Source organism: Vicugna pacos, chromosome 20 (genome assembly GCF_048564905.1).
Source record: "Vicugna pacos chromosome 20, VicPac4, whole genome shotgun sequence".
In the NCBI taxonomy this organism is placed as follows: domain Eukaryota; kingdom Metazoa; phylum Chordata; class Mammalia; order Artiodactyla; family Camelidae; genus Vicugna; species Vicugna pacos.
The window spans coordinates 13,372,601-13,388,280 of record NC_133006.1 but is presented as its reverse complement, the minus strand read 5'-3'; the positions used below and the strand labels follow the sequence as shown (position 1 = coordinate 13,388,280).

The 15,680-nt window shown below is 44.1% G+C and overlaps 1 protein-coding gene across 7 annotated transcripts in view; it reads left to right on the top strand.

Annotated features, from left to right (window-relative positions):
• The window catches only part of RUNX2 (RUNX family transcription factor 2), a 301,057-nt gene that overhangs the window by 97,836 nt on the left and 187,541 nt on the right, over positions 1-15,680 (top strand). The gene's annotated exons all lie outside the window — the stretch shown is intronic.

Genomic DNA, 15,680 nt, shown 5'->3' with positions numbered 1-15,680 from the left:
ATAAGTTGAGAATGCTGCTTTTATATAAATAGTTTCTTTGCAGAGTTTGCTATTGATACATATTTTTCTGAGGGACAGTGAGGAGAACTTCACAGTTAGTAGAGAATCACATTACATTTTTAACTTTTGCCACAAAATTGCTAAGACCCACATCACTTTGTGACTTTCCATCACTGTAACACTTTGCTAAACGTTCCGCTCATCCACCGTACACGGTAGACAGACAGCGCGGAACAGCCCCGTGAGAGCTGAGAGAGAAAACAATAAACTGAGAAATCCCGACCTTAGTCAAGAAGCATCCGCGTACGTTTCCCATGGTCTAAGAATGTGTTTTAACTTTTTGGCTCGCCCACTCAGTTCCCTTTGTAAAGAGCACACTGCTTAATTACAAAGAATTTATTTGCAAATGATAACTTGCTTGATTGTTACAGCACTGTTGTTGGGTCATGTTCTAGTAATTGTCATAGATCTTCTCTTTTAACAGATAGAGACAAACCTTGGTTTATTTGTCTGTCTGGACATCCAGAAGGTGTAGCCAGCATCCTTTAAGACAGTGCCCATAATCCATTTGGGTTAAAAGGCATCTCCCTCTCAATCTAAATTAAAACAGGTTTACTCCTCCCTCCCCCTAAAACTGATCTGAACATCCTCACTGCAGCAGTATTCAAATATATGTATAGATTAAAGATCATTGGACATAGACAACATTAAAAATTCTTTGCCAGCGGAAACATCACACAGAACTCTGTCTTTGATGAGTGAATACACTGGCGTCCCAGCCATTGTCTTTTAAGAGTTTAATTTGGTTTGTGGTGGAGGTAAAGCTGGCAGAAATGTTGGTTATATAACGAGACACCTGCCTGGACAGTGAGAGAGGCATCGCTTTTCTTCCCCTAAAACCGAGAGGAAGGGCTGGTGAAGCTCTGCCTCTGCCCGGGCAGCCTGGTCCTCAGCGGTGGGAACGCACGTTGCCCTTCCGCCCCTCTTGTCACTGCTTCTTCTTCTCACAGAGGCTGACTGCTCGTCTGAACTAGGGAGGTTTCCTGCCTCAAAAGCCAGTCTTTGAGGTTTTTCTCTTCTCCTCCTTTCACGTGTATGGCGTTCTTCTAGGATCTCAGCGTCGGGAGTGCTGGCCCTGTCCCTTCAGGTTGAGAACGTCCTGTTAGGTGGTGGCCACACACAAGTCATCAGGGCCAGTTGACATGCAGTGCAGGGGATGAGATCAGCCCAGGTCTTTCTTGCCTGGCTTGGGGTTCTGCCTAACTTTTTCTGGACTGCTGTCCATCTGGGAAGATGCCTTAAGATGAAAGTCACCTCCTAACATTTTATCTCAGTAGCTCCTGCGATCCTGAAAAGTGGGGACTTCCATTTTGCTGATGCGTAAAGCAGGATGGTAGTTTTTAAACATTTAACACTACTAACTTATCTTGTAAAGATGTTTCCTGCTGATCTCAGCTGCTCTTCTCAGTTCTTGGAAAAACCATTATTGTTTGTGTGTGTCTCTGTGTGTGTGTGTGTCCAGATGCTTGCGAGCTGATGCTCAAAGTTGATGGCTGGGAGAGGAAGCAAAGAAAGGTGGGCTCTGCCTCATTCTGAGAGTTGTGACAAAAGTGAGGAGGCAGAGTAGCTTTGGGAAAGTTACTTCTCTTCCAAGCGAGGGTAGTGTGTTATCTCACTCCCAGGAGGTTGCTGGCAGAATTAATCACTTAATAGACTCACTGCCCTGCAAAGGCAGAGAAGTACTCTGAAAGCAGTAAGGGTTATGGGTAGATGGGTGGATGGTATGTGTGTGACCTGAGTTCAGGCTTTGGGTGCTGCTGAGGGTGCAGAGGGTGGAGGGGGAAGCAGATACAGATCTCGAGCGGCTGACCACCACCCTAGGTCAGCCCGAGGATCATTTCTCACGAGCCAGAAACACCCAGGAAAATGTGATGTCATTTCTCTGACCTCACGAGGTGACTGGCTACACTCAGTGTCTGGATATAAGGTTGGGCCTGGTATCAGTAACATCTTAATCCTACAACCTGGATTCTCTGTCCTGGATCTTGGCCTGCTCTTGGCCCTGCTCTTGACCATCTGGGCATTGAATGCTTGTAAGTATAGCACTCTTCTCAGTATGGTTCTTTAATTTTGAGACTCCCAGGACTTTCCATTTTCTTCAGCTGTGAACATAACAGGATTTTGATTGATTGGTGTATATATGATGTTAAATGGAGAATCCTTTAGAACGTGGGTTGGCAAACTTTTTCTCTGAAGTGCCAGATAGTAAATGATTTCAACCCTGTGGGCCGTTTGATCTCCATCAGCAGTACTCAGCTCTGCCACTGTAGCTCAAAAGCAGCAGTACATACACGAATGGTTGCGGCTGTGTTTCAGTAAAACTTTATTTACAAAAACAGGTGGTGGGGCAGATTTGGCACACAACTTTTAGCTTACCAACCATCACTCTAGGTTTCAAAGTGGCTAATTTTATCGATGGTTAAACAGAGAAGGGCTTTAGAAAAAGGCTTTCCTTGGGGGAGAGAAAAAAATAAAGAAGACAACAAATGCAATTGTTTTAGCATCCTCTCCCACAGAATTTTAATTCTTTAAGTAGTGGTTGTCATCAAAATAGTGTACATCTGTTTATTACTGGAGAGGTTTGAAGGAGCTGAGTATCCTGTACTATAGATTCTTATTCATGGACTTTCATTCCTTCCTCTGCAGATCATGGTGTATATTGGAAAGGCTACTTCTGGTGGATGAGCTCTTTGAACAAAGACACGTTCTGGGTTAGCTGACTGGGTCTTTGCTCAGCATACATAGTGATTAAGGGTGTGGCTTTAGTGTCAGGCTTGTCCGGATTGAAAGCCCAGCTCCCTCATTCACCAGTTGTGTGGTGGTAGTCAAGTTACCTAGCTTTTCTCTGCCTCAGTTTCCTCATCTGTTAAAGTGAGACTAATAATGATGGCATCTTTCTCATCAGCTGCTGCAGAGATGTTAAATGATGTAATGTGTGTAGAACGCATAGCACAGTGACTGTCACGTACAAGTGCTTATTAAGCGTTAGCTATTATTATATCAGTTTCCTTCAGTGTCAGACGTTTGCTGTAGTTTTGCTTATAGCATGCTTCCAGGAAATAGATACCATCTAGATTCTGTTCTCTAGGGTAATTTTTTTTTTCTTGCAGATGGCTTTACTAATTTCTGCTCCTTAGTAAATGACACTAGTAAGTGTTATAAATTGTGCCTGAGCAGGTGTTCCTGCTGCCTGGGGACAGCTGTGCAGAACTGGTGATGAACACAATTTGCTTGTGGCAAAGTCCAAGAGAGGATGCTGTGACACTAGTGCCCCTCTTGGAGGCCCTGCTTATCAGCACATCTGCCAAGACTCGCTTTTCACTCACAACCCAGGAAGGTTTCCTCCTTCTGTGTTTTCTGTCTCTGGCAGCTGAACCGGTGCTGTACGTCACAAAACAACTCCTTCTCTTAATAGACACATCTGGCGTTGGCAGTTGGACTCACTTCATAAGAGCACATGATCATCACTCATTACAAGATTAAAAAGTACCCCATGGCATCATTGATGTTTTCTAACTTTGATCTTTTGCAGTTGTGATTCATCTCAGTTATAAAACTTCCCTTTAAAGGAACATAGCTGATGACTTATTAGAACCTTCATCTTAAGTAGCGTAAACACGAAAATGGTGCACATCTTTACAGAATGCCATTTATTCTCTCTGCCAGCTTATCATTTTAAGACATGACATCATACTTAAGATCCCAAATTTGTAAGTCTCGTGTTTAGGCAAGGCGTTTTGACCTCCTGTTGGCAAGTTAGCTCCGAAGAGCAACTGCCGTGTGTTCGCCAGCAGGAGAAGCCAGTGGAGCAGCAGCAGCGGCAGTGATGCGTTTGGAGACCTAACTCTTTTAAACATTGGTTCCCATTAGGATCCTTGGTTCCCTTTATGCACTTGGTTCCAACTGATTTTAAGAATTTCTCCAGCAAGGTGAAATCTTGGTTAGCAATGTCATATTCTATTGTAGTGGTTCTGAGTGAGGGAAGAGAAGTGATGGAAAAAGTATTACTGGCTGGGCAGAGGATGGAAAAAGTAAATCACCTTACATAGAATCCTTTCAGTTCTCTTGCTGCTTTTTCAGTTACCTGTTGCTAAATAACAAAGCCATCTGCAAACACAATGGCTTGAAAAAACAACCAGTTTATTGCTTCTCGTGGTCCTGCAGGTGGGCTGGGATTGCATCCGGACGGTTGCTCTGGGTTCTCGCTTGGGTCTTTCGTGTGGCTGCAGCAAGACGGTGGCTGGTGCTGGAACACGCGTGATGGCTTCAATCCCGGGTCTGGTGCCTTAGTGGCATGGCTGGAAGGATGGGACAGCTGGGCCTTTCTCTCTCTCCTGTGGTCCCATCTCTCCCTCTCCACGTGGCCCCTCTGGCAGAGTCTCATTTTCTGCATGGCAGCTCAGGGCTCCCTCAGATGCAAAAGTGGGAGCTTTTAGGCCTTTGTAAGGCTTCTTCAGAACTGGCATGGAGTTACATCCTCCATACTCTGTTGGTTGAAGCAAGATACAGGTGCAGCCTAGATTCAAGGGGAAGAAGCCTCACAAGCTATGCCTGATGGGTGCAGTGGTTCCCTGGACCAACTTCTATAAGTGCCTAGATGGTCAATGTCATTGTTGCAATGGGAGAAATAATTTTTTGATGTACCATCTCCTGAAAGGTCTCTTGACTTTCTAATCTGGGAGACAAGTTTCAGTGATAGTAGCTTTGCACTGAATTGGACCAATTTGGTAATTTTCAGATGAATTAAGGGTGAGTGTTACCTTGTGGTGCTTGGTATTAGCAGGTTCATACCAAGCCAAGCCCCGTCACTACTCATATGAGGGAAGAACATTATTAGATGCTTGAACATAAAGAGGTTATTTGCCTTGCCTGGCAGCGTGGCAGGTCTGTAGTCCAAGTATCTTATGAATCCATACGCGAACCAGCCTGGAGGTTTTATACTTTATATCACCCAGCTTGGAAAATTCTCACTTGCCAGCGCACCTGCACACCTGACACCTCACACACATGAGTGGGCTTCTAAGAGTTTGTGTGTGTGGTGCCTCAGGGAAGTAAACTGTAGTTCCTTTCAAGGAGAGACCACAGCCGCCACCTGTGTCCTTACTGCTGGGACACTACCGGTCCCTGCCGACCAGCTCCCTGTCCTGACCTGGTGGGGGAGGGGGATGCCCACCTTTTCTTTCCCACGACCCAGCTCCTTCCCTGCAGACTTCGAGGAGGCCGTAGGCAGTGCTGCTCCGCGGCTCCGTGGGTGACTGCAGCCCGGCTGGCACTTCGGTGAGTGGGAGCTTATCCGGATGTGCAGGGTCCCCTGCGTGTTTCTGGAACTGCCCCAACAGCCTGCTTCACTCGGCTTGTCAGGCAAACTGTTCTCTCTTCCTGCTCGCTCCTTCTCACCTGTGCAGCTCATCAGCACATTTTTAATTCTTTGGAGAACATTTTATTATTCCATATTCTCCATTTTATTTTATTAAAAAGTTTTGTTTGTTTGTTTGTTAGCTGTTCTTGCAACTCCCAGTTGCAGACATTTTTACCTGATAAGCTGAAGGGAACAGACTTAATCAGAACAGAGTGATCTGGGCCCAGAAGCGTCCCATTTTTCCTCCCATGCTGTTCTCCAGCCCCGTAAGGGGGCGGACAGAGCGATGGGCTTGGCGCTCTCTCTTTCTCATTCCCGATGGCGTCAGCGGCAGCTGGCTTTTCTCCCCCACTACTCCTCATCCTACTTGGGTGAAGGAATAGGCTTCTGATGGTGGCTGGCCCACGACCTTGACTTATTTATCAACGGTGGATGCTTGTTTAGAGGTTGGTCACGTGCAAAAGAAGATGGGGGAGTCAAGTGTGTTGGATCGAGGGACAGCAGAAGAGTTGTTTTAAGGCCATTTGATACGTCTGGGCGTGGTTCTCTGCATCCACATTCTTGCTGTTTGTGAAGACAATTTAAGAAAACCTGGGTCAGCCTCATACTGTACTCCTGATGCCACAGGCCTGAATTTTACTCTTTGTCAGGAAGCATTAGTAGAAGAGCCCTTAACATTTTTTTTTAGTGGGAAAACAATATTTTTAATTGAATGAAAGATTCTTTAAATTCTGTAGTGCTTTTACAATTTTCAAAGGCTTCACACATATGGTTTTGTATAATCCCATAGTAACCCTTTTTTCTCCTACCCTCATATTACCCCTCCCCCTTCCCTTTCCCCACTGGTGACTACTGGTTGGGCTCTCTATCTGTGAGTCTGCTTCTTTTTTGTTTTTGTTCACTAGTTTGTTGTACTTTTTAGATTCCATGTATAAGTGATAGCATATGGTATTTGTCTTTCTCTCTCTGACTGACTTCACTTAGCATAATGCCCCCCACATCCATCCATGGTGCTGCAAAAAAAGCCCTTCACTTCTTTTTTTTTTTTAAGGTTTATTTATTTTTTATTATTATTTTTAATGGAGGTACTGGGGATTGAACCCAGGACCTCATGCATGCTAAGCACACACTTTACCACTGAGCTATTACCCTTCCCACAAGCCCTTCACTTCTTGACTTGCAGACTTGCCCTGATTCTTGCTTGTCTGTGACATGCCCAAGGAATGGAAGTTACGGGTAAATGCCATGATCTGATATTTACAAGTCAGCAAATACAAGCAGCAGTTTGATGGTCATAAATATTAATCATTTGGTCACTGGTAACACAAAACATCCCTGAAAATCTTTGCCTTCGGAGAATAATAACAGTTCAGAAAAGCTGTCCTCTTTTACCCTCTCTTTGAGGAGGATGGTGAGGGGGAGTCAGAAGCGCTGGTGGAGGTTAAGTCTGGTGGTGGTCGGTGGAATGCGCTCTTGAGAAGAGCAGTTTTAAATCTCTTCCAGTCCTTTTTTTTGTTTTGTTTTGTTTGGTTGACTGACTGTCAGGAGCTGGGAAGATGGCCAAGAAGGAAATGACACATCGAGAGGCATTTTGTGTTGTGCAACATTCTGTGGAACTGATGCAAGGCTATACGGCCTGTTGACACATTCCTCCGCTCGCAGACGGCACGGCAGTAATTGAGCTCAGCCGCGCGCGGCGCGCTGCAGAGAGGAGCCGGGCCTCGCCGCCTTGCACGGCGGATTATCACGGCCGTTAAAGCACGCTCGGGAGCCTCCTTTGCCCTCTCCCCTGGCTTCCAGTCCCGAGTGTGCTTTCTTGCCCTCTCATTCACAAGGCACCGTGGCTTCCACGGTAAGAGCACCCTGTCCACACATGTGGATTCCGGTGGATCTATTCACTTCCAACCAGATGCAGCACTGCGGGTTTTCAAGAGACACGTGCTCTAAAAACACACTTAGGCTTGATTCAGATGTGTCACCGGTTTATTTTGCAGTGTAAGTCAGAAGTCATTCATTCCTGAAACAGTGTTAGGGACTCAAGAGAGAAAAAAAGTGAGGAGGGGGCTTTATTTATTCATAAAAAATAAATTCTCCTTCCGAGAGAGGGAATTCGCAATAGATCACTGAATCTCTTTACTTCTATTTAGTTTGTACTCTAGCAAGTTCTTCAGGAAGGGCTAGACCAGAGCAGAATAGAAAATACTTAAAAATAACAGAGAAAAGAGTTCCGTTGTGTTGCTCTTTGTAGTCACACTTGTCCCTACCTAGCATATTTATAGGATACCTTTGTGATGTCGACTAAAGCCTGTCTTTGGGCTTCACATAAAATCTCACAAGTTTTAATTTAGGCAAGTATGGGAATGAATTGCTTATGGTTTTCGAGCAACTCTTGGAAATTAAGAGAGTGCGTAAAAAAGCCGTTGAAATAGAAGATACTAATTCAGAGTCGTGTACAACAGCTCAAGTAGGAGACTGTATTTGGGATGCAGCACTCAAATAGCAAAGGAGGGGTTCCCTGTTCCTCTCCACGTTTCTCTGCTGCTGTGGGCTGGTGTGAGACTCAATTTACCAGTAGACAAAAGCTCTTTATTAAAACTCAAAATTCAGGCTTACATCCGAACACCTCTGGAAAAGGCAACACAGACTTAAATTCATACTAAGATAAAAATAAGTCCTCAAAATCCTTTTTTGGGACTGGGTTTGGGGAGATAAAGGGAGAATGAAAGTCCTGGGTACTCGAAGTAAACAGAGAGTCAGATGGGCAGGCCTTGAAGGTGGTCATTGCTGACTTCAAGTGTAGCCATTCTGCTGCAGGCTAGCCGTAGAGCTGTGGATTCCTGACGCTTTTCAGGTCTGGTGTATTATTAAGAGTGCAGGATTCTATCATTGCAAGGTGTGAGTTTTGGTTTTTATATTTCCGTATTTCCCCTTTTTGCACATATTTCCTTTGTACAGAATATTTCTTATTCATTTTTGTTCTAGATACGTGCCAGCTGTTTTCTTCTCCTGGTTTGCAAATCATCATTCAATTTCTTTCTTTTCTTTCAGTAATTATCATTACTGTTTTAATGTGTATGTTTGTCTTAATAAAATTAATCATCATCTGTCCACCTCTTAGATATGAGAACTTTAGCATGCTTTAAACCACAGTCACTCCCTCTCTTCTAATGTTGTTGTTTGATGTTTTTATCCTTGTTTTATGATCCCTAAATTAGTTGTCAGTGTTTAAACTGTTACTTTCACATTTACCTATATGTTTATTGATTTATAGGCTTACCATTCCTTCTTGCATGTCAGTTCTTCCTTCTGGATTAAGTTTTCTTCATGTAGATCCTTCAGTGAGAGCCCGTTTGTGGCAAACTCAGTCTGTGTCCCTGGAGATGTCAGCAGTGGTGTACACTGGCTGCCAGCGGGGCAAGACGTGAGAAGCCCCCTGCTGAGAGTCTTGTCTGCTCGGAGGGCCTGAGGGCCACACTCCTAGCCATTGTCTGGGCTGGGACTTTCAGGCTGTTATTATCAGGTTAGTGGAGCAGTGCTTAAAGGAATGGAATCCAGGTCAGGTATACTTTCATGGAGGAGGGATGAAGGAAAGTGGGGGGCTCTGAAAAGTCCGGGGCCAGTGGGTGGAGAGGTGGTGGGAGGGAGTGTTCCTGCAGGCGGAGGGGGAGAAGGCAAAGGCAGGGGCATATAGGGGCAGGAAACTCAATCTCCAGTTTCACCGTCTTGCCTTAGGCAGGCCCTATGGTGCTCTGGAACTTTCTGTCCAAATTTATGGTAAAGAACTCCATCATTGCATTTGCCCGTCCAAGGTCTTCTGGCTGCTGCTTGTTGAACAGCCAGAGCAGCACTTCTTAGATGTGGTAGCCACCCACCCATTTTCCATCATTTTAGTGGGAGTACAGGATTCAGAACCAAAGGATGCTTCATTTACCAAAAGATGGTAAATGACGTTGAATGAAGCAGGGGAAGAAAATAGACGTGAGGACATAAGGAGCAGGGCTGAAAGACCTGGGAGGCCACGATCGGGGTGGAACTCTCTGTAGGCAGAGTGGACGGGGTGACTCCAGTTTGTTTGTGGGCACCTCTCATTGGAGCTACCGAGGAAGTGGCTGGTGGGGAAGGGGTCAGCTGACACTCAAGCATGCTGATATCTTCCGCCTTTCCATGCACCCACAGATGGCGCATGCACCCCTTCACCCTCTGTGAGGTGCATCTTCTCATCCTGTACCTTCTCAACACGAATTTTCATGAGCTGCAACCTGGGTGAAAATGCTAATGTGTGTTTTGGCCCAGCAAAACTCAGGATGATTTAACCTGGGCTCTGGGCCTCCTTAGGGTTGGCCTTGGAAATTATTAGTAGAAAAATACGGGTTTTTCAAAGAGATTATGAAAGTACTGAAACACTGTTATACCGGAAGTGAGGAGAAATATAGATGTGTTAAAAAAAAAAAAAGGCCGATTGTGAAGTCTGGGTTACTAATTCTAGCCCTTTGGTTTCTGTTTCACCTCCTCACTATTCACTCTATTCTACAAAAACAAGTTACAGTGTTTTTTGTATCGTGAGGGCTATTTCAGAGCAGTTGAACAGGGAATTCGTCTGTATGGGTAGTTTGTATTTAAGATGTGGGTTCAGTTATGGTTAAGGGAATTGGAGAACTTGGAACGTCCCCTTGAGACCTCAGTGCCATCTGAGTGACCCTAAGCAAATTACTAAGCTTCTTTCCAGTTCTATTTCTTCATCCTTTAAGTGGAAATAGACACGAAGACAACTTCAGAGTAGCTGGGAGTCACTGCTGAGGAATGATCATAAAGTACTTGGCACACATGAAGGGCACTTAAACACCAAATAGTAATTATGTAGCGCCTCTCTGCCAAGGAGTTCCAACCACTTAGACGTTACCTCACTGATTCTCTCTCCATCCCTTTGAGGGTTGTGGTATACATTTTACAGGTGGGTAAACTGAGGCCTGGGCACTTGAAAACTCATTTGCTGCATGTCACCCTGCAAGTCAGCAGATGATTTATGGAGGTGGGCAGGGAGCCCAGGTCTATTCCTGTTCACTTATTCACTACCCAGACTCCCCAGTGCTTTGTCAGTAAAGTCGTGGGAGTGCCTGGTATTGTGCTCAGGGTATTCTTGGTTGATGTTGTGAAGTAGTATTACCTGGGAGGCAAGCCTGGTGATGTGCTAGCATTGCTGCGTAGTAAATAAGTCCCAAGGTGTGTGTGTGAGTGAGTGTGTGTGTGTGTGTGTGTGTATGTATGTATATGTAAATATGTGTGTATATATATATAAATGTTCATTGAATGAGTCTTTTTAATTTTTATTTTTTATTTATTTTATTTTATTATTATTTATTTTAAATAGAAGTACTGGGGATTGAACCAAGGACTTTGTGCATGCTAACTCCCCCAATTTTTAATTTTTTAATTTTTTAATTGAAGTATAGTCGATTTACAATGTTTCAGGTATACAGCAAAGTGATTCAGTTATGCATGTATATCTATTCTTTTTCAGATTCTTTTCCATTATAGGTTATTACAGGATATTGAATATAGTTCCCTGTGCTATACAGTAGGTCCTTGTGTTGAATGAGTCTTGAATTCATCAAGATGAAAGTTTTAACAGAGCTGAAAACACTGAATTCTGTGAGATGAAAACACTTTTTTTTTTGTTAACTACCCCAGTAGAGTTTCACTTTGAATACCAGTGAAATTAAGTTAGTTAGCCTTAAAAAAAATTACTCAAGTAGAAAATGCAGACAAGTATATGATAGAAAAGTTAGAGAATAAAAATTAATCATAAGAAGAAAATTTAAAATGTCCATAATCTCATCTCCAAAGATTTCCACTGCCAGTGTGTTTGATACATCCTGAGTATTTTTCTATGAGAATGCTAGTGCCTCTGTGACGGTGTCAGCCGTGAGGACGTAGCATTAGGAAGATGATGGAATTCTGCAAGAGGCATGACCATGTTGACCCTAAAAGGAGAGAGAGTAACTGGAAATAAGACTGACTGCTCTAAGGAACAAGAACAAGATGATGGAACTGACCACGGTTTCTAGTTAATGTCTTGGAAGAGACAGCAGCTCTCTGTGTGACGGCAGGGCTAGGGGTAGGGGCTGAGAAGGAGGACCCCTTCCTTCCACCACCCCATTTCACTGCTAATAGCTGACCGAGCCTTTTTTAAATGGCGGTTAGAGGTGTTTTTTCCTTCCAGTTTTATTAAGATATAATTGACACACAGCACTGTATACATTTAAGGTGTACAGCAGAATGATTTGACTTACATACAACATGAAATGATGACTGCAGTAAGTTTAGAATCTCATATAGATTTAAAATGAAAGAAATAGACAAAAAATTTTTTCCTTCTGATGAGAACTCTTAGGATTTACTCTCTTAACCACTTACATATATAACATATAGCAATGTTAATTATATTAATAATATTGTATATTGCATCCCTAGTACTTATTTATCTTACAGCTGGATAGCTATACCTTTTGACTGCCTTCATCCAATTCTCCCTCCCCCAGAGATATGTTTTAAAATGTAAATATTTCTGGCAGTAGGGGCATGTATTGGTTCAAAAATTATTTTTGAGTGTGTACTGACAGCCGGGTGCCAGGCATTCAAAGCAGAGCAGACATCACCCCACCTTTGAGGAACCTCCATTCTATAGGGAAGACAGACAAGAAATGGGTGAACGAAACTTTACTGTAATTGCATTTACTTGCAAATTGTGACAAGTGCTATGAAGGGAACTGATGTAGTAGTAAAGAAGGATGGGGCGTCAGGGGACAGAGAGGGACCTATTCTGGAGTGTGCAAGGAAGGCCTCTTGGAGGAGATACCATCAGAGCAGAGACCTGAGGGTGAGGAAAAGCCAGCTCCAGGAAGAGTGGGGATGAGGCTTCAAGGCAAAGGGCAGTGTTAGAATCTAACATCTCATTTGATAGGACAGATGCCATTCGGAATGCCTCAGTGGTTGGAGAAGGTTGCAGAAATTGTTAACTAGAGGCACACACCCCAAAGTCGCCTGCTTTATAATCCCGCCCGGGCTGGTGTGGTAGAATTTGAGGAGCACAGGAGGGGTCCCCATGTCCTTCCCCACTGGCCCCCACCTCTCTTGTGTGAGTCTCACCAAGGTGCCAGAGAATCATCGAGTGAAGGCTCTGAGGACAGGAACTTCATAGATGTTACCTGGGAAGCATAGCACATTTTAAGACATTTTGGGTTAACAACTTGGTTTAAATAAGTGGATCAGATCAGATTAGCTAGATACTCATTGTGTAACAGTATTGTTTGGGGAAAATGGTTTGAGAGAGGCCTTGAGGAGCTCTGGTGAAGAAGATGAAGTGGGAGTGAGAACACTGGTTCCCAAAGAACATGTTTTTCTTAGAGAAGGAGCCGTAGGAGCAAGTTTGTCCCCAAAAGAACCCAAACAAAGCAGTAGGTTACCTTTTCGAGTAGATTCTGGGGATTGTGTATAATGCATTGAAGCCTTGGGCTTTTACAGACAACAAGAAGCAATTCCAAAGGTGAGCTGGGTTTTAAAACATAAGAACAACGTGGAGAACTTAAGAATGTTTAGCACAGAGCATTGATGATGATTAAAGGATTGTAAAATTGAACCTATAAGGATGAGTTGAAAGACTGGGGATTACTTAGCTTCAAGAAGAGAAGGCTAAAAAATGACTTAATAACAGACTTCGAAATTATGAGGAGTTATTAGGCTGTGTATGGTGACCAGCTGTTTTGTTTCTGGCACACTCAGAGAAAGACTAGGTTTTCACCGAAGCAGGAGAGATTTAGGTTAGATTTAAGGAAGAACTTCTTGACTCTAAGAATTGTTAAATAAAACGGGATGCTGAAGGCCAAGGGTTTGGCTGGAGGGCTTGTCATTCACATCCCTTCCGTTCTAGTGATTCTCTGTGTGTTTATGAAGTGCAATGAAGTGCTACCTTTCTGCTTTTAAAAATCAAAGGCCTGATTTCTGTTTCCCATTATAATTCTGAAGCTCAGAGTCACAGAGGTTTGTAGACATAAAGGATGAGGGTAATTTGTCTTGCTTCAACGGCCATTAGAATCTTTAATTGAGAAAAATACGATGAAAAAGAGGAACAGATCTGCCATATGGTCAGAAAAATGGTCACTGGTAATCAGAATAAATGCATTGTTAAGAACGTGGAGCCACATGAGGGTGAGACTGTTTGATCGTTGGAAAAACTCAGGTTTATTTGACTTGTATGTGCCAAATTCAAAAGGTAAAGTTTTGTGAAGTAGATTCATTTCACTCTGCTCCCTCCCTACTGAGAGGAATTAAAAACATTTCCAGGTGACACCAAAGTTCATATAACCTAGAGGTGGAGAGATGTAGTCCAAAAACCACCCTCAAGGAATTTATCGGCCCCGAGAAGGAAGGAGGGAGGAAATAGGCAGGATTTATTTCTGAAAACAGAAACCTTCATGCATTTAAAAGCTGGCAGAGCAGCGAAGAAGTTGAGCAGAGCAAATCTGAGAAGGGCTGACCACGCACGCCATTCCTGTTGGAGCTGGAGCCGCGGGGAAGCAGAGCCCTGCTCCCTGGGTCAGCCTTTCTCAGTGAAGCCAAGCGTCCGAGTTCTTATTTGAAAATTTATTCTTTAATCCACTCTTTCACTGATGAAATTCCTGTCTGAGCAACTTCTGTGACAACAAATGAGCACACCTGCGGGTGGTTTGTTTGAAGCACTCACATCTCCCTTATGCAACTGTGAAAAACAGGGCTCACGCACATACGTCGTGTTCTCAGATGGGTTCTTTGTCTTGAATTGAGTGGATAAAGTTTTCTCTAAAGGGAAAAAAAAATAATCAAAGAGACCAAAGAAACAGACTTTGAAACAGGTGACACGGCTGGGAAGAAGGCTGAGTGGGTGTGGCACTAAGGAAAAACACTCAGAAAACGTATTTTTCTTTCCTCCCGAAATAACTTGGGCTCCTTGGTTCACTAAGCACATTTAGACCCTTGAGCCACTACCCTTGACCTTTCCGAAGCATCGCTGGCCGTTGGAGAGCCACCCACAGCCCATGGCAGGGTCCGAAGTCGCTACCCGCTTCCTTTTACCCACCTCCTTTCTTCCTTGTCTGTGATATTTGCTTAGTGGCCTTGGCACTCTGGGATATTATTGAGTTATTTTTGTAATTTCTACATTTGGGTCTCCCACAGCCCTCACACCCAGGTGATTTATTTTCAAAATTAATCACCCCTTCTGAGGATTCTTAAAACCCACACCGGCCTTTCCTATAGGAAAAGATGACCTAAAGGGAGTCAGTGGCCCTTCTTTTCCACTCTCGGGGCCAAGAGACTGATAGTGGGAAGGCAAAGCAACTGACATGAGGTGTGGTTTAGCCCAAGTGTAGCAAGGAGCCCTCTTCTGAGTCCTTGCTTGTTATAGGAAGGGTCTGTTCATTATACATAGGTGGACTGTGGAAGGACATTTGTTCCTTACTGTCTGTGATACCAGTGCAATGCTGTGAACCCAGGCTGGCTGTGTGTCCCTGAGGAGTGAGCTGTGAAACTGATCATGCTTTGGTTTATCTGAAGCAACAGAAGACTCGTTGGCTTAGCTACAGAAACTCTCTGGTTGTCTGTTCCCTGAGCCCCTTTCTTCCCTCAGAACTTGACTTGAGACTAATGAACGAACCCCCCTTTCCTTTAGGGAAACCATGATAGAGTCAGGGTGAGAGCTTTCAGTGGTCAGGGCTTCATAGAAGGTTGGACACGTGGCCGTGAGAACGTCTGAAGTGTCATCGAGAGGGACAGAGGTTTTATAGAAGTCCTGCGGTGTGAACAGAGCAGCAGTGGGTGATTTGGACCTCTTGTCAGTGGAAGATCCTGTGCTTTGATCACTTCTTGGGGCTGGGGGGAGTGCCCCCACAGGGTCTCCTTGGATATTTTTAGAACTTACATTGCTGGCACTGATGGGACATAGCAGGGACATTTCCTGGAGCCAGGGATGCAGGAGTTTTTGGATTCTATAATTAGGAAGGCATAGCTGGACCAAAATGAAGTATATGTACCTATTTTATGATTTACAGAACGTATTCTGGGCCCTTTTAAATCTATTCTGTATTGATTCTCCATATTGTGAGCCCTGAAGCAGCCGTCCCTTGGTGGAGCCCAGTAGCTGGAAGAACCCAAGCAGAGCAGGTGCCTTTTCCCTTTGCTTTCATCCAGGCTGCCTGGGAGCTGTGCTGAGGTTTGGGTTTGGTTGTAG